At 33.9% G+C, this 18531-nt stretch overlaps 1 protein-coding gene across 1 annotated transcript in view; it reads left to right on the forward strand.

Moving 5' to 3' along the window:
* LOC135141855 (voltage-dependent calcium channel subunit alpha-2/delta-3) overlaps nucleotides 1-18531 on the forward strand; it is a 92917-nt gene that overhangs the window by 47610 nt on the left and 26776 nt on the right. The gene's annotated exons all lie outside the window — the stretch shown is intronic.

The following is an 18531-nucleotide window of genomic DNA, read 5'->3' on the forward strand; positions in this document are numbered from 1 at the left end:
TTAATAAGCCTAATCTAAAATTATTGTTATGGGTATGCATCATTTCCGCCCATATCGCTTTAGATTTGTTTCTAATTCCTTAGATAAACTGCGAACACTTGCTAAGGAAGGTATAGTAATTACACAGCTATTTTATGCACGCAGATTAGTCAACCTTAACAGTGATTTTAGCTTCAAATTATTTTTTAAATTGATAATGAACTAATGACCAACCGTAAGCACAAAAATGTGAACCATTCAGATAAAACTAGAACAATATAATTGGTATATTAAAAGTTTAATTAATTTTACCGCCATTTTTAAAGATGGAGGTCTATAAATATAGATAAAACTTTTCACTTTCAACAACTATAAAAAATATATGAATATATTATTGATCACAACTTTCCGAGCGTAAACTAAGGTTTGTTATATTTGTGGTTTATGAATTCGCCCTGAGTTGTTACCCTATGTATCCAGATTCTCGCAAAAAAATCCAAATTGAATGACAACCTTCTCTAGTAATATCATCAATAATTTCTTTTCTTACACTGTGATTGGTAACTTTTTTTTTCATAACCCCAAGAGTATAAAAATGTAGGTTTCGCGTTTCCGTTTGTCTGTCGTTTGTGTCGACTTTTATTAAAAGGACAATCTCCGAAACTACCGGACCAATTGTTAAATTTTATATACTAAGCTCCGTTCCTTAAAGACTAAAGTTGTACGATTCTTGGAGGAACCCTATTGTAATTTTTTTTATAAACCCTTCCCTTCCCAAAAAATTCAAGACATTTGGAATAACGTAGCAACGCTGCACAGAATTTCAAAAATAAACTGTGGTTATAAAGCCTACTGTTTCATAAAGTTGCGCCTTAAAAACAGAACATTCTGTATATTTAAAAATAATTTTAGAGTATAGTCTTCAAAAATCGTACAACTTTGCTCTTCGACGTTTTTTCTATCTATAATAAATTAATGAGATGTCGAGGACCGCGCGCTTAATAACTCGCCCTGTATATCTTAAAAATATCGTGTAGATGGTAAAAAACTAACCCGAATTTGTTTAATTATCCCCACCTACAAGTTGATGACGTCTCCTCACTATTTTGCGTAGTTAAGGTTATCCTGTACTCATCGTTTATGAATTTGCCTTGACTTTTATCACAGTGACAACTCGATTTGTTCCAATTTTTTTAAGTGTCGCTGGTATCATCAATATTTTTTAATATGTAGAGGTTATCACAAAACAAATATTTGTCTGTGTGTCTGTGCTACTCAAATTTTATAAAATAACATACTTCTGTATTTGTGGTTCATGGATCCGCTTCTATTTTTTACCCTAGACAAGAAACGAGATTTGTTAGACCATACTTCAGGGGCGGGCGAAATTCTGCATAAATTACCTTAGAATATTTTTCTATTTATTTAGGTCTGCGCGATTTCCAAAATGTCTGAATTCTTCTATTTGATTCCTTAGTATGATATGCACCGAAAAAGTTTGAAACAAACGTCAACGCGTTTGTCACTACCTTGACAGTTTTTTACGGTCACCAGTTTTAAAATTTTTACGACAGTCATCAAATTCGTTTAAATTTATAACAGACAGATCGACGGAAACGGAAAACGTGCATCTCCATATTCCAAATAGGTTAAAATAAGGGTGAGTTGTAACTTTTGCCGTATTTAAAGGGGTGATAGAAGAAAAATGGAGTATTTAAGTTGATTACTACAAAAATTTACCATTTTAGGCATGTTTTAAGTTTCTTGTCGAAATAAGTCTACACATATTAAGAAAAAAAAAGCAAACTGTAGCCCCGCCCACCCACCCTATCTCAATTCTGATGATTTATCTTTATTCGTCTCGAGACAATGGGAAAGAGTTTGTTCAAAGAATACTATGTAGGTATATTAAGGAAAAAATAAAGCCGAAGATTACGCCCCACCCATACCCGCCCCGATCTCAATTCTCAACTGTGATGAATTTTTCATTCGTTGTTAGATCGAGGGGCGGGGCTTAATTGCAATATCGATATTTGTCTACAAGAATTTACCATTCTAAACATGTTTTAAGTTACTTGTTGTGAAAAGACAACTACGTAAATTAAGAAACCAGGCAAAATATAAGCCCCGCCCACCCACCCTATCTCAATTGTAATGATTTTTTTATAATCGTCGAGAGCCAAAGGAGCGGAATTTAAATGCAAAATTTTTATTGTTTCTGTCTACCAGAAATTACCTTGTACGACTTTTTTTTGACCATCGTGTTATTCAATTTTTTAATTTATTTAATTATTATTAATTATTATTAATTATTATTAATTATATTTTGCCTTTTTTTATTAATATACAGTAGAACCTCGATAATTCGATTTAATTGGGGAAAAGGTGTGTTCGGATTAGCGATTTGTTCGGATCAGCGAATTTTCCAAAAATCTGAAAGGGAATTCAATAACAACTTCATACACTGCTGAAAACAAACCTCAAGAAATAATTAATTTTTTTAAACAGAAATAAAGTATTCTTAAGCAACAATGATAATAAATACATTCGAAAAAAATATTATTCCGTGACCATAAACACGATTTTTGGAATCAACACGTCGGGATCTATAGCGCTGAATTTTTTCAGAATTTTTTGATGACTTTTTCAAGAATGAAATTTTCCATTTCGACGATTTTCGAAATTTAACTTAATAAATTTTCTTGCAAAATTTTGGGCCGCAGAAGTCACTCTTGGCTTCATTTCTTCGATAACTATTTTTCTATAATCGTCCATTGAAATATCCCAATTTTTAAAAATTTCGAAAAATTTGATTTTCACACCGAATTTTCCGAAGATATTGCTCCGTTACTATCAACACGCTATATTACGTGAATCAGTATGTTGAGATCTACATTCCTGAGTTTTTTCGCAATTTTTAGACAACCTTTTTAAAAGTGAAATTTTTCAATGGTCCCCCTTTCTTCAAATTTCGGTAAAATTTTGACATTTTCGAAACTTAACTAAATACATTTCCTTGTAAATTTCGAGCTCTAGAACTCAATTCCGGCCTCGGTTCTTTGATAACCACAACCGTTTTTCCATAATCGACGGCCGAAATATCGAAATTTTTGAACTTTTCAAAAATTCGCATTTCGTAGTGATTCTTTCGAAAATGTTGCGCCGTGACCATCAAAATGCTATATTCTTTGAATCAGTATGTTGAGATCTACATTCCTGAGTTTTTGCACAATTTTTAGAAAACTTTTTTAAAAGTGAAATTCTTTCAATGGTCCCCCCTTCTTCAAATTTCGGCCAAAATTTGACATTTTCGAAACTTAACTAAATACATTTTCTTGTAAATTTAGAGCTTTAGAACTCAATTCCGGCCTCGGTTCTTTGATAACTGCAACCGTTTTTCCATAATCGACCGCTGAAATATAGAAATTTTTGAACTTTTCAAAAATTCGCATTTCGTAGTGATTCTTTCGAAAATGTTGCTCCGTGACCATCAACAGGCTACATTTTTGGAATCCGCATGTCGATATCTACATCTCTGAATTTTTTCGCAATTTTTAGACAACTTTTTTAAAAGTGAATTTTTTTCAGTGGTCCTCCCTTCTTCAAATTTCGGCTAAATTTTGACATTTTCGAAACTTAACTAAATACATTTTCTTGTAAATTTCGAGCTCTAGAACTCAGTTCCGGCATCCTTTCTTTGATAAGTGTAACCATTTTTCCAGAATCGACCGTTGAAATATCCAAATTTTTAGAGATTTTCAAAAATTCGCATTTCGTACCGATTCTTTCGGAAATGTTACTCCGTGACCATCAACACGTTATATTTTTGGAATCAGCATGTCGATATCTACGTCCTTGAATTTTTTCGCAATTTTTAGACAACTTTTTTAAAAGTGAAATTTTTTTTTGATATTTTCCAAACTTAACTAAATACATTTTCTTGTAGATTTCGAGCTCTAGAACTCACTTCCGGCATCGTTTCTTTGATAAATGTAACAGTTTTTCCGGAATCGAACGTTGAAATATCGAAAATTTCAAAAATTCGCATTTCGTACCAATTCTTTCAAAAATGTTGCTCCGTGACCATAATCTCGCTATATTTTTGGAATCAGCGTCTTGGAATACATATCCCTGAATTTTTAGACAACCATTTCAAAAATGAAATTTTCCACTCCCTCATACAAATTTGGACCCATATTTGACGATTTTCGAAAGTTAACTAAATACTTTTTCTTGTAGATTTCGGACTGCAGAAGTCACTTCCGGCCTCATTTCTTCGATAACTTCAAGCTTTTTTCCAGAATTAGTTAACTAATTCAGTGCATTGAAATATTGCATTTTTTAAAAATTTCAGAAAATTCAATACAACACGTACGTCATTTTTGCAAGTTTTCAAGTTCAGTTCGGATTGCAGAGTTTCGGTTGTAAAGAAATAAGTATTTTGCAGTTAAGCTGAGTCCCCTTGGTTCAGAGCGAATGAAAAAAATCATCACAATTGAGATCGGGTGGGTGGGCGGGCCTAGATTTTGTCTTTTTGTTTTAATATGTGTAGACTTCTTTTCACAACACGAAACTTAAAACAGTCCGTCGGCCGACTCTCTACTTTTACATTTTCTCGACCTTTAATGACCCCTAGAGTACGTTTACGTCTGTCTGTCTGTCTGTTTGTCCGTCTGTCGGCCGTCCGGATTTTTTTCTGGCTGCGCGAGTGAGTTGTCGTTGCCACCCCTTGGTGCTTGGTACCCAGGGAGGACCGCCCCCACCGCCCCCCTTTACGCCGCCACTGTTGGAAAGCACAGTCCTCTGATATTACAAAATTGTCAATGATATTTTAGAAAATGTGTAAATAGAAAATATTTTGATTTTGACTATAAAATAGAGCAATCAACTGTCAAAAATACGTGCAGAGGGTTTTCGAGGGAACTCTATTCGGACACTAGAGCATAAACTGACATTAAAGTTTATATTTAGAAATTATCCGGAGAGTTTTGCCATTTTCTTTGATAAATTGGTGTTTACAAATTTTTAAAAATCATCATTGAGTGAAAATTGTAATTTGGATCAGCAAACCGCTTGTTAGAAAAATAACGTATGTGGAAGCTCCGATTTCTGGAAGCTTTGATCATTGTACAATTTGTTACGTAGTGATGCTATTTGTGATTTTTAAATTGAGCTTTGTTGTTTTTTTGCTTTGGTCTCCTTTGTCTTATTTATTTAATGATCTCAAATCCTCAGTAACTTGTATGGCATTTTGCAGAAAAAGCGATGTTCTAAAAATGTTTCCTTAGTATAAAAGAAAATGGGTTTTTTGATGTAATAAAGTTGTTTGCGTGTGTTTCTATATCGGTGAAACTAAGACGGTTTCTGTCTATTCTAGAATTCCTTCTTAATTTTCCAGTCCGTAACTAATAAAACACGGTCATTTTTCATTGTGATTATCTGTATAAAAGCACATATGCTGACGTTTTCGCAAAGGTCGTAAATAAACAATTCCGCAGATTTTTGCGCACAAAGGTTAAAGAAACAATGTAATAAAACGCGATATATAAAAGCACGCAACATAGATTTAGAAATAAAACCAAAGCAAGCACATTCTAATTAAGCAGTCACGTGACATCATTTTTCGTATCGGCAATCTCCCGAGAAAAAGTAAAATTCCACCATTAGAGAGTTGTTTTCTTGAGGATTTTACTTTTTTTGTTTTCTGTTACACATACAAAAAAATGTACGATTTATCGTGTTTAAATCACGCTGATATTTTAAAAACGAGTGCAACATTGTGTGTAACAAATCGCAATTAAAGAGGAGGTAAGCCTAACTTTGTGTTTTATGACAATAGTAGAGCCATTATTCATCCCTTCGCCCCACAGGAGCCGGAAGTTACGTCATCCAATTATTACCTGACAAAACCATAAAGCCAAAAACTGAAATTATCGCCCACTAGAGGTGGCGCGAAAATTCGAAATAAATTTATTAATTATTATTGCCTCCTTCGCGTTGCCCCGCCGGCGGCATCAAGCGCGTCGATAAAAATGATGGTTATCAACCGAGTGAAACAAATGACGATTGCCGTTATATTATGTCACTGTTGATGACCCTTCGTAATGATCGGTTCTTTTCCCGCAACGTCGTCCTGTTATTGTGAAATCGGTTCCTAAATTACGATTGATTATTTATTTTCTGTTACCGGTAGGCGGAATTAACAATTTCCACGCAAAATATTCATACAAAGTTTCATAGAAATCGGTCAAAACTTTTATTAAAATCGAAAGCCATTTCCAGTTAAACGAGTGTTTGATATGTTCAGTATCAGATTTGGCACACGTTGTCTCGCAGATATAACTCTTACTTTTATCCGACTTTGAAAGTGTAATTAATTATTGTTCCCTTTTCTCCCTAAATTTATCAAAACACCCTTTTCATAAAATTACGGACTGGATTTGTGCTTCTCAAACGAACCTGTTTCATTCAACCAATTTGTAAAATTAAAACAGTTAAACCAAGGCTAATCCTTAATACGGCAAGTACTTACATTTTCCTCCAATTTACAGACACGTTTTCACTCATTTTTCATCCCATTTTTTTCTTTAAATGCGCGAAATTATCATCATTCATAACTCGAATATTCTCGGCTCCAAAAAATTACAAGCTTTATTAAGGCGACTCGCTACAAGAGATACAATTTTTTTATGATAAAATCACATTAATGTAGGTAATACATCGAACTGCACACAGAAACATCGTAAAAAAACACATCGATTCTATTTTATACAAATCGTACGGAAGAATGAATCCTATTGCGTCGATAATTATGTTAAAAACTGGTAGATTTGGAGTTGAATAATTGTTAATATTTCTAGTCCATAGTAGATTAAGAATGTACTGTAACCTCATTTGACATACACCTGTTAAAACTTTTATGACTTAAGCAGCTTAAACCAAACCACCCTTATAAGTCAAACTGGCTATTGTAAGCTTTGTTGACCCGAACCGTAAGATTGTTACTGTCCATTGTTGGCATAATGTACCTGTGAAGTGAGTTAAGTATTTTATTATAATTTATTGTAACATTTTTAATGTATATTTTGCGTTGTTAGTAATAAAACTATAAAGCCATTAAATTTTATTACGAATACTTTGTCTAAAACAAGTTTCTTTTATAGACGAAAAAAGACGAAAAATCTGAACATCTAAGGTAAGAATTCAGTACCCACAAAAAACCACAAGTGCAGGTGTATGTTTATCTATAAAATTCAAAAATCATTTATTCAGTAAAATTTTGTAATGAAGTAATTTTTTGGGAGGAGATAAACCTATAAATTTTGATTAACCTTTTGCCATTCTTACGATAACCTTAAAACATTTTCAAGAATTAAATCATTAATGTGAAGTCAATGAAGAAAAAGATGAAAATCAAAAACATCATAAAAAAATGGTCGAAAGTTGTTTCGACAGAGCTTCCCTCGCATCGCCACAATTTACAATATGAAATATAACGATTTTTTAGAATTTCAATATTTTTCTGGATATACGTAAACATCTTTTCACGACAATACATATTTAAAATTTAAACATAATTAATATTATTTATTATGTGTAAATACAATAAGTATTAATGTATGATGATTAAATCGAACACCGTTTTCTTCAAAACGCAAATTTACTAAAAACAAAGCAATTTGTTTAAATATTACTAAATTAACCCGGAAAATGTGCAATTTCCCGGCCAAAATATGAAAAATAATTTTTGCAATCTCATCGTGATGTACAATGACGTTACTATCACGTGAGCTACCTGTTCAAAGGTCGCATTTTTCAGCCCCTTGTGTTCAGTTTAAATTTCGGTCTGATGGCAGCAACATGGGAGCTCCGGTTTGGCTTATTTTCGCGAATTTCTAATTTATTATTAATAAATATTAGTGAAAATGTGTTATGTTGGTGCTGTGAACACCATTTCTCCGAAAAGGACTGAAAACGGGGTAAGTACGACTTCAGTTTTAATTTATCGGGTTCCGTGATTCGTTTACTCGACAATGTTTAAATTTTGGAAAAATTTTCAAAACGGTTGAAGTTGATCAGTCAAAGCTATACATTTTCACGATATATTTAAATAAAATTTAGACATAATTAATATTATTTATAATGCTCAAATATGGTAAGTAACTATTAATATATGATAATCAAACCGAAAACGGTTTTACTAAAAACACGATGGTATTAAAAACAAAGCAATTTGTTTAAATATTGTTAAGTTAATCCTGAAAATGTTTAATTTCCATGCCAAAATATGAAAAATGATTTTTGCAATCTCATCGTGACGTGCGATGACGTCACTGTCACGTGAGCTACCTGTCCAAAGGTCACGTTTTTCGGTCCTTTGTGTTCAGTTTTAATTTCTGTTTGATGGCGACAAAATCGCCGCGTCCTTTTGGCGTAAAGCCATTTCGCGGATTTCTAATTTATTATTAACAAATATTAGGGAAAATGTGTTGTGTTATTGCTGTGAACATGAAAGAAAATTGATATTTTTCCGAAAAGGACCGAAAACAGGGTAAGTAGGACTTCAGTTTTAATTTATCAAGTTCCGTGATTCGTTTCCTAGACAAAGTTTAAATTTTGGGGAAATTTTCAAAACGATTGAAGGCGGTCGATCAAAGTTATAAATTTTCACGATATAATTAGATAATATTTAAACAATTAATATTATTTATTATGTATAAATACGATAAGTATTAATGTATGATGATTAAATCGAACACAGTTTTCTTCAAGACGCAAAGTTACTAAAAAACAAAGCAATTTGTTTAAATATTATTAAATTAACCCCGAAAATGTGCAATTTCCCGGCCAAAATATGAAAAATAATTTTTGCAATCTCATCGTGACGTACGATAACGTCATTGTCACGTGAGCTATCTGTTCAAAGGTCGCATTTTTCGGCCCCTTGTGTTCAGTTTAGACTTCGGTTTGGCTAAAAAGTAGAGCTCTTTTCGTGAATTTCTAATTTATTATTAATAAATATCAGCAAAAATGTGTTTTGTTGGTGCTGTGAACACGAATGAAAATGGATATTTTTCTGAAAAGGACTGAAAACGACTACAGTTTTAATTTATCGGGTTCCGTGATTCGTTTACTCGACAATGTGTAAATTTTGGAAAAAATTTCAAAACGGTTGAAGTTGATCGGTCAAAGCTATACATTTTCACGATATAATTAATATTATTTATAATGCTCAAATATGGTAAGTAACTATTAATACATGATAATCAAACCGAAAACGGTTTTACTAAAAACACGATGGTATTAAAAACAAAGCAATTTGTTTAAATATTATTAAGTTAATCCTGAAAATATCTAATTTCCATGCCAAAATATGAAAAATGATTTTTGCAATCTCATCGTGACGTACGATGACGTCACTGTCACGTGAGCTACCTGTCCAAAGGTCACGTTTTTCGGTCCTTCGTGTTCAGTTTTAATTTCTGTTTAATGACAACAAGATCGTCGCGTCCTTTTGGCGTAAAAGTAGAGCAATTTTGCTAATTTATAATTTATTATTAACAAATATTAGGGAAAATGTGTTGTGTTATTGCTGTGAACACGAAAGAAAATGGATATTTTTCCGAAAAGGACCGAAAGCAGGGTAAGTAGGACTTCAGTTTTAATTTATCAGGTTCCGTGATTCGTTTACTCGACAAAGTTTAAATTTTGGGGAAATTTTCAAAACGATTGAAGTTGGTCGAACAATGCTATAAATTTTCACGATATAGTTAAAAAATATTTAACCTTAATTAATATTATTTATATGAGTAAATACGATAAGTCGTGGGGCGTAGCTTAAATGCAAAATCCTTATTTTTCTACGAGAAATTGCTATGTGAAACATGTTCTTGGGTAATCGTATTGTATAAAGCAAACTATATATATGTACTAAGTAAAAAAGAAAACTAAAATATAAGCCCCACCCATCCGTCTCGATCTCAATCTGGCTTTAATATACCTAGTATTTTTTTAATAACACGATACTCAAAAACGTGTCTTACATGATAAATTGTTGTAGAGAAATAAGGATTTTGCAATTAAGCTCCGCCCTCTTGGCTCACGACGAATAAAAAAAAATCATCACAATGGAGGTAGGGTGGGTGGGCGGGGCTTATATTTTGCCTGTTTTTTTCTTAATATACGTAGTCATCTTTTCACAACCAAAATTTAAAACAGATGACTACGTGTATTAAGAAAAAAAAGACATAATATAAGCCACACTCATCCGTCTCGATCTCAATCTGGCTTTAATGTTTGCAATATACATAGTGTTTTTTGAACAACACGATACTCAAAAACATGTAAATAATCAAAATAAGCAAATATATTTTGACTAAAAATTTATTTTGCTTATCATAACTTTTAAACATCTGCCAGATGTCAAAGCATTCGCTTTTGTAGATTCCGAATCAAATGTCAAAATGTTGTTTCCTAATTTTGATTTATTTTTTCCAAAAATCTGGACGTTTCGGGTAAAAACTCAACACGGAGTCCTAAACTACATGTGTAAGACTATGTTATTTTATACAATGTAATACCCATTTAGTATCTACAATTTTGAAGTGATGTCATCACATTATTGGTGGGGATGATTAGACAAAGGTTTCTTAGTGTTTTACCATGTACATAATATTCATAATAGACATATAAAATTTGATAACAATCGGTCCAGTAGTTTCGGAGATCTGTGTAATAAGAACCTGGACAGACGGGAGATAGACAGACAGACATACAAGTACTTAATTAATTAATGTTAAGCGTTTTTTTCCTCCACACATCACTCACATAGCTATATCGCGAATATTCCTTTTCTCGAACACCCCAGCTCTACACCGTCGCAGTCATAGATTATATCACGAAGGTTTCAACGAGCGATTAACCGACGTTACCGTCCTGTTTTATAATCCGGCTCCGATAACTCCCGTTTTCTTCTTTATTCTCTCATTTCCAAATAAATGTTTCTGGAATTTTCTCGAATTCACCCACACCAACTTGTTTCTTCAACTTCAGTCCTCCAGGAATGTTAAAAATTCCTCTACCCCTTTTCCTTCTAACCGAATTCTTCTAGAACCTGCGCTTTCCACGATTCTTCCGAACCTTCTAATCAACCGCCTCACTAATTCGTTTCGTTTGATCCCACATTTTCCAATCTCACTAATTCAGTAATTAACGTGGCCTCTCGTTCGTTTCCGACTGTAAAACTTATAAGCTTATGGTCAGGGAGTCCCACGTAACATTAAAGCAGTCATAATGCGGATTGGTTTCTGTTTTATCTTTGTCCCTGCAACCACAATAAAGAGCATTTTAACTCTTCTGTGTAAAGTACTAAATCGTTCGTGAATTGTAAGAACAGCAAAGGGTGTAGTAGTGAGCCCGGGCACTAACTGATTTATCCAACAAATGATTTAGATTTAATTCATTGTTAAAATTGATACAAGCTGTTATTCGTATACATTTTTAACAAGTAATAAGGAACGATTAACGTCGTCCACCCCTCGCCCACGTTAAATTATTGATTAATTTCGTAAACGATAACGGATTAACCTCAAATTGTGTTTCGGATGGTTCGTTAATTGAAACAGGCAGTGTTCAAATTCAAGTCGTCAATAATCAAAATCGTTTGTTACTCAAAATTCCGGCTTAATGATTTATTTATGCGGGGTATCTTTTGTAGCGCCCAAACGTGTTCGTCTCGGCTTCTATACATCCCTGTTCGACGTACGGCTTTTTATGACTCCGTGACCCCCTTGCGCAACTTATCATAGTATTTGTCTCGCTCCCCTTTGCTCCTAAAACGCTCATAGATATCAAAACTTCATAATTTTCAAAGGGAACATAAACGTGGGAGAGCCCTTTTATTTTTCACTCACGATTTCGTAATTAAAAACCCAAAAGTTTGTTGTTTATGCCAACTGAAAACCCCACAGTTTGAAAGGTCCTGTCTTACTTTGGATCGATTTTATGAGAGTTGAATTTTTTTTCGGTGATCTCACTCGCTCATCAAGGGATCGTGCAAGTAGAGTTATTTTCGTTCCAAACTTGACTCTCTACGAGAAAACTAAAACTATCTCCGTTTTTGTAACTAACAATTCTGAATTAATTACTAGCAGGAATTCGTCAACCATTTCCGTCTATCTTATTACTTATTCTATTCTAAAAGCGTATACAATATACATAGTCGTGACAGAACTAGTGTCCGGTGTATTTTATCTCAAACCTAGGTTACTCAGGACGCGTTGCTCGCTTATCCTGGGTTAACAAACCCGACGAGATTGATAGAAAATCCAAAAATCATTTTCCTTTTCTTTCTTAGGAGATGTAATTAGTTCACTCGAGTTCCAGACTGTAAAGCTTTCTCCGTTATTATCTTGCAAAAAAGTAACAGTAACAATTAAATGCTCCTATTTTTATTCAAACTTAACTTTACAAGAAACATTTCAAACTTGAAGCTTAAACTTTGTAAAATAAATACCTCATCAAATGTCTCCTGAGGTAAAATTTATGCGCTTGGTTAAATTTATATCGAGTGTCTTCAAATCCCAAACGCGATAAATTGTAAATTAATATTAAATCTTTTCAGACTCTAAACAAGATGAATTGTACTTTGTACAACTAACATTAAATATTGCCGAGTTGCAAAGAATATCAATTACTCTTTGTTAAGTTAAAATGAAATATTTTAAGATTGTCAGATTTATAATAAAATTTTTATAAAACACTGCTGTGCATATGTGACATGTAACACTAGACTATAATTTTTATCGTGTGTTCCAGAATCTCATAATATTGTCGGCACATTTAGCCGTACGCAGGGTGTTGCTGCGTATAATTTAATAAGTATATCGCGAAAGAGCAGGTTGGGCGTTGTCATCAGACAAATAAAGAACGTGTGAATGTTTATTATCACACAAAACATAAACGACGGTATTGTGAAGGGTGAAAATAAAAAAAGATAATTAAAATTGTCTCATAAATCCAGTCGTCAGTTGTATTTGTTCATGGCGTTGATATTTTATAAACCAAATTTCATTTAAGGGATTTGTGTAAATCTCAGAGATTTGTAAACGCCAATTATATTTTCCGCTTTTTAGCCTCAAGCCGCAGAGAAAATAGACAATTTTGTTTGTGACACATGAAAGAACATTTCCCTTTGTCGTGTTAAAGGTAAAAATCATGAGTTCGGCCGTTTTTCCACAGGCTATGGCATGTGTTAGACACATTATTGTAAATTTTAAAGATACATGTAGACGAAATTGCGTTCGTGGACGAACGAAAGAGTACAAGAAAAGCAAACAAACAAAGGGAATGAATTATATATAAGCGTTTTTTGCAAAACCATATTTTCACTCGTGATACTGGTGCCCACGATAAAATTATTTTTGCTGTCTAAATATGAGTAGCGAACCGTTCACTAATAATTTCCACCAGCGTGTAGGAGAGTGATAGTAACTTTCATTTTTCTAATACGAATGATGTTTGTTCGATTTTTAAATAAAGAATAACTAATTTAAGTGGTATTAAACATGCTGCTCACTATTGCTAATTGTGGTGGCAATTACTAATGTTTAATGGTCGCTTCAACATGTAACTTTTTTAAAATACGTTCCACTGCATACACAAAAATTTTAAACATATTAATTTTAATTGGAAACGTGTAACAATAGAAATAGTACATCTCAAACTCTAACTAGCGTGGGGAACATATTATAGTCAGAACGTTATTTTAGTATCAACTAAAATTTTATTACTCTCTCAAACTCTAACTAGCGTGGGGAACATATTATAGTCAGAACGTTATTTTAGTATCAACTAAAATTTTATTACTCGGTAACAACAACGCAAATAGAATTTAATATTATTATTCTTTACTTGCACATAGTCAAAGAAGTAGTCCTCAGATCAAGATTTTCAAAATACTCGTTTGCAATTCAAATTTTAAAATATTTCAAAAATTGCCTTATATTGGTAATTCTTGAAAAATAGAAGGCATTTTCGAAGAAATGAAGCAGAAAAAAATTCTGGAAATTGAAACCAATAACAAAATGTTTTTGGAATTTTCGGAAGATGCCAAGATTTTCTGAACATTCTGTTTCAGATTCAAATTTTTCAAATATGTCAAAATTTGCCTTATTTCATTCATTTTTGAGATTCTTCAAGGGTCGTAGGAATGTTCAAAGAAATAAACCCTCCTCCCAAAAAATTCTGGAAATCGAAATCAACAAAAGAACCTCTAATAATATAGTCCTACAAATTTAATTTATGACGCCGTGTTGAGTTTTTATTCGTAACGTGCAGATTTTTAGAAAAACAATTGGTCGGAAATTACTTAAAAGATTTGATTTTGCGAAAATAAAAATATGTATCTAATGTACTTGCTAAGATAAGTCTGATTTTGGTGACTGACATACCTTCTAAGAAAATAGAGGGCGGGTGGGCGGGGCTAATACTTTGTTGGATAAGACTGATTTAGGCAAATGACTAACTTAGTACTTGGTAAGACAAGACTGATTTTAGCAAATGACACCCTCTAAGAAAATAGAGGGCCGGTGGGTGGTGCCAGTACCTATTGTTAAGATAAGACTGCCCGCCCACCCGCCCTTTATTTTCTCAGAGAGTATGTCAGTTAACAACAGTCTTTTCTTAGCAGAAGCTCGCTTCTCATTTTAACGATTAGTTTTATTTTTGTTCATTAAAAGATCATTCATTTCATTCAGAACAGATAAACGCAATCACTGAAATGGAGGGGTGGGTGGGCGGGGCTAATTATGTTCTTCTTTCGAGTGGTAATAGCAAATTATAGATTCTAGAATGTGAAAAAAGTAAAAAATAAGCGCTAATGTAGAAATCTCGCGAAAATCGGATTGAAAATCAATTTCAAATGTCTTTGGCTAATTTTCGAAAATTTCAAAAGTGTCAAAATCAATCATATGTTATAAAATGCTAGCCCCGCCCACCCGCCCTCTTTCTCTTAGAGGGTATGTTATTTGCTGAAATCAGTCTTAGCAACTACTAACCCCGCCCACCAGCCCTCCATTTTTTTTTAAAGTTATGCCATTTAGCTAAATCAGTCTTATCTTAGCAAACATTAGCCCCGCCCACCCCCGCTCTTCTCATTTTAACGACTAATTTTATTTCTGTTCAGCAAAAGATCATTCATTGTGTTAAGAACAGATAAAATTAATCAGTAAATGGGATAGGGTGGGTGAGCGGGGCTAATTATGTTCTTCTGTCGAGTGGGAATGGAAAATTATAGAGTCTAGAACGTGAAAAATGTAAAGGGATGTACTTATTTTTATAAGGGCCAATCGTAACTTTTTTGTTATACTATCGCGGATTAGAAATCCCGCGAAAATTCTGATTGAAAATTAATTTCAAATGTCATTAGCTAATTTTCGAAAATGGTTGAAAAATGGACGAAAATTTTGAGTGTCAAAATCAGTTATATATTATAAAATGGTAGCCCCGCCCACCCGCTCTCTTTCTATCGGAGGGTATATTATATTATTTGCCAAAATCAGCTTTTTCTCAGCAAGTACTAGCCCCGCCCACCCGCCCTCTATTTTTTGGAAGGTATGCCATTTGCCAAAATCAGTCTTATCTTAGCAGACACTAGCCCCGCCCCGCCCACCCCCGCTCTTCTCATTTTAACGACTAATTTTATTTCTGTTCATTAAAAGATCATTAAGAACAGATAAAATCAGTCACTGAAATTGAGACAGGGTGGGTGGGCGGGGCTAATTAAAATAATAGAATACAGAATTTGAAAAAAGTAAAAAATAAACGCTAATCGTAACTTTTTTGTTATATGAACTATCGTGGATTAGAAATCTCCCGAAAATTCGGATTGAAAATTAATTTCAAATGTCTTTAGCTAATTTTCGAAAATGGTTGAAAAATAGTAGAAAATTTCAAGTGTCAAAATCAGTTATATTTTATAAAATGGTAGCCCCGCCCACCCGCTCTCTTTCTATTGGAGGGTATATTATATTATTTGCCAAAATCAGCTTTTTCTCAGCAAGTACTAGCCCCGCCCACCCGCCCTCTATTTTTTGGAAGGTATGCCATTTGCCAAAATCAGTCTTGTCTTAGCAGACATTAGCCCCGCCCACTCCCGCTCTTCGCATTTTAACGACTAATTTTAATTCTGTTCAGTAAAAGATCATTCATTTAATTAAGAACAGATAAAAACAATCACTGAAATGGAGACAGGGTGGGTGGGCGGGGCTAAGTGTTTTCTTCTGTCGAGTGGGTGTGGAAAATAATAGAATCTAGAATGTGGCAAAAGTAAAAAATAAATGCTAATCGTAACTTTTGAAAAATGGTCAAAAATTTCAAGTGTCAAAATCAGTTATATCTTATAAAATGGTAGCCCCGCCCACCCGCTTTCTTTCTCTTAGAGGGTATATTATTTGCTAAAATCAGTTTTTTTTTCAGCAACTACTAGCCCCGCCCACCCGCTTTCTTTCTCTTAGAGGGTATATTATTTGCTAAAATCAGTTTTTTTTCAGCAACTACTAGCCCCGCCTACCCGCCCTCTATTTTTTGGAAGGTATGCCATTTGCCAAAATCAGTCTTATCTTAACAGACACTAGCCCCGCCCACCCGAGACAGGGTGGGTGGGCGGGGCTAATTATGTTTTCTGTCGAGTGGGAGTGGAAAATAATAGAATCTAGAATGTGACAAAAGTAAAAAATAAATGCTAATCGTAACTTGTTATACTATCGAGGATTAAAAATGTCGCGAAAATTCGGATTGAAAATGAATTTCAAATGTCTTTAGCTAATTTTCGAAAATGGTTGAAAGATGCTCGAACATTTAAAAAGTGTCAAAATCAGTTATATCTTATAAAATGGTAGCTCGCCCACCCGCTCTCTTTCTCTTGGAGGGTATATTATTTGCCAAAATCAGTCTTATCTTAGCAGACACTAGCCCCACCCACATCCGCTCTTCTCATTCTAACGACTAATTTTATTTCTGTTCAGTAAAAGATCATTCATTTCATTAAGAACAGATACAATCATTCAATGAAATGGAGACAGGGTGGGTGGGCGGGGCTAATTATGCTCTTCTGTCGACTGAGAGTGGAAAATAATAGAATCTAGAATGTGAAAAATGTAAAAAATAAACGCTAATTGTAACTTTTTTGTTTCACAATCGAGGATTAGAAATCTCGCAAAAATTCGGATTGAAACTGAATGTCAAATGTCTTTGGCTAATTTTTGAAAATGGTTGAAAAATGGGTGAAAATATCAAAAATATTAAAATGAGTCCTATCGCTATAAAATGATAAGCCCGCCCACCCACCCTCTTTTTCTTGGAGGGTATGTTATTTACAAAAATCAGTCTTTTTCTTGGCAAGTAATAGCCCCGCCCATACATATTCTATTTTGTTGAAGGATATGTCATATGCTACAATCGGTCTTATTTTAGCAAGTACTATTCATAAGTTTCATACAACAATCGGTCCAGTAGTTTCGGAGATTATCTATATAATAAAAATTCGAATAGACGGCAAAAAGACGGACGGACGGATAGAGGGACAGACAGACAGACAGATAAGTAGATACATTTTGATTAAAAATTTATCATGCTAAAGATAACGTTAAAACTTGTGCAAGATTTCAAAGCATTCGTGTTTTTTCTTTCAAAAATCTGGATGCTTCGGGAAAAACTCAACACGGATTCATAAACTACACATATAGGGCTATGTTATTTTATACATGCAGCAAAACACATTTACGCAACCACGAGACGCCATCTTACATTGATGTTAGAACACCTGCATTGCGTCAGTACGGAGGCACTGTTTCTTCATGGTGATTTTGTGTCTTTATGGAAGTACACAAGTTCATACATGTTGGTAACTTGTAATGGCACGAATCGACAAGCGCAGACCTGTTGTGTCAGGTATATTTCGAAGTTCAGGTTTTGGTTTTTAATATAGTATGTGTAAAAAATGTGAGGAGTATAATTATAAATTTGGCAGGGATGAGAAATCATGTCGGTGAATGTTGTGTAGGAGTTGGGAGATGTGACGGTTTTATGGTGAGGGTGCGTTTTGAGATTAAGGAGGCAGCGAGCATACCGCGATCCCTTTTAAATAATTGACTTTGTGACGGTAATCAATATAATTCTGTCACTTTGGGCTGTGCGTTAAAAACGCTTTTTAAACGTCTAAAAATAACAAAAGGGTGCTCCCTCTCGAGTGCGCCTAATTAGCACCTTTTGTGTGTAATTGCAGAAAATTTAGTATGGCGATTTGTTAAGTGGGAAAATGCGCTGTAGGATTTTTAGCATAAGTGCATTAGTGCGTATTTTGTAGTCGTTTCGTTTAGAGTAAAATGTAAAGCAGTATAACGTAACGTAGATGAGTAGACGGCAAGCGTAGTAATAGTGAGGAACTCGACTCGCGTCCTCGTGCGCTGGATATTGATTTACCTCAAACCGAGTACAGCCTTCTGCAAAGCGTCCTACATATATATCCGCTTTTTGCTACTTTTGAACCTGCTG

Source organism: Zophobas morio, unplaced genomic scaffold (genome assembly GCF_036711695.1).
Source record: "Zophobas morio isolate AGI-343-1 ecotype UQ-CSIRO unplaced genomic scaffold, CSIRO_AGI_Zmor_V1 ptg000044l, whole genome shotgun sequence".
NCBI classification, from domain to species: domain Eukaryota; kingdom Metazoa; phylum Arthropoda; class Insecta; order Coleoptera; family Tenebrionidae; genus Zophobas; species Zophobas morio.